This window comes from Hypomesus nipponensis, chromosome 20, assembly GCF_054491055.1.
Source record: "Hypomesus nipponensis isolate SF chromosome 20, ASM5449105v1, whole genome shotgun sequence".
Lineage (NCBI taxonomy): Eukaryota > Metazoa > Chordata > Actinopteri > Osmeriformes > Osmeridae > Hypomesus > Hypomesus nipponensis.
This window is the reverse complement of record NC_140380.1, coordinates 2,090,001-2,092,500: the sequence shown is the minus strand read 5'-3', so window position 1 is coordinate 2,092,500 and position 2,500 is coordinate 2,090,001. Positions and strand designations below refer to the sequence as shown.

The window sequence follows — 2,500 nt, the reverse complement described above, 5'->3', positions numbered from 1 at the left end:
TGAGCAAAAGAGCATACAGCACCTGGTATTCCCAGGCGGTCTCCCATCCAAGTACTAACCAGGCCCGACCCTGCTTAGCTTCCGAGATCAGACGAGATCGGGCATTGCCAGGCTGGTATGGCCGTACGAAATAAGTTGACAACCATAGGCTACTTATCCATATACAGATTTAGCAATTGACAATGCAAGGTAGTCTCTCTCTCTCTCTCTCTCTCTCTCTCTCTCTCGTGTCAAAATGAAAACAGCTTCCAGCCCCTTTCATGAAGGACTACTTGTGCATATTGCAAGATTTCAGTTTCTAAGTGAATGAGCAAAAGAGCATACAGCACCTGGTATTCCCAGGCGGTCTCCCATCCAAGTACTAACCAGGCCCGACCATGCTTAGCTTCCGAGATCAGACGAGATCGGGCGTTGCCAGGCTGGTATAGCCGTACAAAATAAGTTGACAACCATAGGCTACTTATCCATATACAGATTTAGCAATTGACAATGCAAGGTGGTCTCTCTCTCTCTCTCTCTCGTGTCAAAATGAAAACAGCTTCCAGCCCCTTTCATGAAGGACTACTTGTGCATATTGCAAGATTTCAGTTTCTAAGTGAATGAGCAAAAGAGCATACAGCACCTGGTATTCCCAGGCGGTCTCCCATCCAAGTACTAACCAGGCCCGACCCTGCTTAGCTTCCGAGATCAGACGAGATCGGGCGTTGCCAGGCTGGTATGGCCGTACGAAATAAGTTGACAACCATAGGCTACTTATCCATATACAGATTTAGCAATTGACAATGCAAGGTGGTCTCTCTCTCTCTCTCGTGTCAAAATGAAAACAGCTTCCAGCCCCTTTCATGAAGGACTACTTGTGCATATTGCAAGATGTCAGTTTCTAAGTGAATGAGCAAAAGAGCATACAGCACCTGGTATTCCCAGGCGGTCTCCCATCCAAGTACTAACCAGGCCCGACCCTGCTTAGCTTCCGAGATCAGACGAGATCGGGCGTTGCCAGGCTGGTATGGCCGTACGAAATAAGTTGACAACCATAGGCTACTTATCCATATACAGATTTAGCAATTGACAATGCAAGGTAGTCTCTCTCTCTCTCTCTCTCTCTCTCTCTCTCTCGTGTCAAAATGAAAACAGCTTCCAGCCCCTTTCATGAAGGACTACTTGTGCATATTGCAAGATTTCAGTTTCTAAGTGAATGAGCAAAAGAGCATACAGCACCTGGTATTCCCAGGCGGTCTCCCATCCAAGTACTAACCAGGCCCGACCCTGCTTAGCTTCCGAGATCAGACGAGATCGGGCGTTGCCAGGCTGGTATGGCCGTACGAAATAAGTTGACAACCATAGGCTACTTATCCATATACAGATTTAGCAATTGACAATGCAAGGTGGTCTCTCTCTCTCTCTCTCTCTCTCGTGTCAAAATGAAAACAGCTTCCAGCCCCTTTCATGAAGGACTACTTGTGCATATTGCAAGATTTCAGTTTCTAAGTGAATGAGCAAAAGAGCATACAGTACCTGGTATTCCCAGGCGGTCTCCCATCCAAGTACTAACCAGGCCCGACCATGCTTAGCTTCCGAGATCAGACGAGATCGGGCGTTGCCAGGCTGGTATAGCCGTACAAAATAAGTTGACAACCATAGGCTACTTATCCATATACAGATTTAGCAATTGACAATGCAAGGTGGTCTCTCTCTCTCTCTCTCTCTCTCTCGTGTCAAAATGAAAACAGCTTCCAGCCCCTTTCATGAAGGACTACTTGTGCATATTGTAAGATTTCAGTTTCTAAGTGAATGAGCAAAAGAGCATACAGCACCTGGTATTCCCAGGCGGTCTCCCATCCAAGTACTAACCAGGCCCGACCCTGCTTAGCTTCCGAGATCAGACGAGATCGGGCGTTGCCAGGCTGGTATGGCCGTACGAAATAAGTTGACAACCATAGGCTACTTATCCATATACAGATTTAGCAATTGACAATGCAAGGTGGTCTCTCTCTCTCTCTCTCTCTCTCGTGTCAAAATGAAAACAGCTTCCAGCCCCTTTCATGAAGGACTACTTGTGCATATTGCAAGATTTCAGTTTCTAAGTGAATGAGCAAAAGAGCATACAGTACCTGGTATTCCCAGGCGGTCTCCCATCCAAGTACTAACCAGGCCCGACCATGCTTAGCTTCCGAGATCAGACGAGATCGGGCGTTGCCAGGCTGGTATAGCCGTACAAAATAAGTTGACAACCATAGGCTACTTATCCATATACAGATTTAGCAATTGACAATGCAAGGTGGTCTCTCTCTCTCTCTCTCTCTCTCTCGTGTCAAAATGAAAACAGCTTCCAGCCCCTTTCATGAAGGACTACTTGTGCATATTGTAAGATTTCAGTTTCTAAGTGAATGAGCAAAAGAGCATACAGCACCTGGTATTCCCAGGCGGTCTCCCATCCAAGTACTAACCAGGCCCGACCCTGCTTAGCTCCGAGATCAGACGAGATCGGGCGTTGCCAGGC

General features: G+C 47.0%; 5 non-coding genes and 4 pseudogenes across 5 annotated transcripts; all 9 read right to left on the bottom strand.

Moving 5' to 3' along the window:
• Positions 1 to 10: 10 nt before the first annotated feature.
• LOC146245031 (5S ribosomal RNA) lies at positions 11 to 129 on the bottom strand. The gene has a single exon (XR_014739930.1). It is a non-coding gene; the product is annotated as a 5S ribosomal RNA (ribosomal RNA).
• A 188-nt stretch (positions 130 to 317) lies between these two features.
• On the bottom strand, positions 318 to 436 carry LOC146245030 (5S ribosomal RNA; annotated as a pseudogene).
• A 174-nt stretch (positions 437 to 610) lies between these two features.
• On the bottom strand, positions 611 to 729 carry LOC146245029 (5S ribosomal RNA). The gene has a single exon (XR_014738594.1). It is a non-coding gene; the product is annotated as a 5S ribosomal RNA (ribosomal RNA).
• Positions 730 to 899: 170 nt separating this feature from the next.
• On the bottom strand, positions 900 to 1,018 carry LOC146245028 (5S ribosomal RNA). The gene has a single exon (XR_014738592.1). It is a non-coding gene; the product is annotated as a 5S ribosomal RNA (ribosomal RNA).
• Positions 1,019 to 1,206: 188 nt separating this feature from the next.
• On the bottom strand, positions 1,207 to 1,325 carry LOC146245027 (5S ribosomal RNA). The gene has a single exon (XR_014738590.1). It is a non-coding gene; the product is annotated as a 5S ribosomal RNA (ribosomal RNA).
• A 178-nt stretch (positions 1,326 to 1,503) lies between these two features.
• On the bottom strand, positions 1,504 to 1,622 carry LOC146245026 (5S ribosomal RNA; annotated as a pseudogene).
• Positions 1,623 to 1,802: 180 nt separating this feature from the next.
• LOC146245025 (5S ribosomal RNA) lies at positions 1,803 to 1,921 on the bottom strand. Its single transcript, XR_014738589.1, has one exon. It is a non-coding gene; the product is annotated as a 5S ribosomal RNA (ribosomal RNA).
• A 178-nt stretch (positions 1,922 to 2,099) lies between these two features.
• On the bottom strand, positions 2,100 to 2,218 carry LOC146245024 (5S ribosomal RNA; annotated as a pseudogene).
• A 180-nt stretch (positions 2,219 to 2,398) lies between these two features.
• The window catches only part of LOC146245023 (5S ribosomal RNA), a 118-nt pseudogene continuing 16 nt past the window's right edge, over positions 2,399 to 2,500 (bottom strand).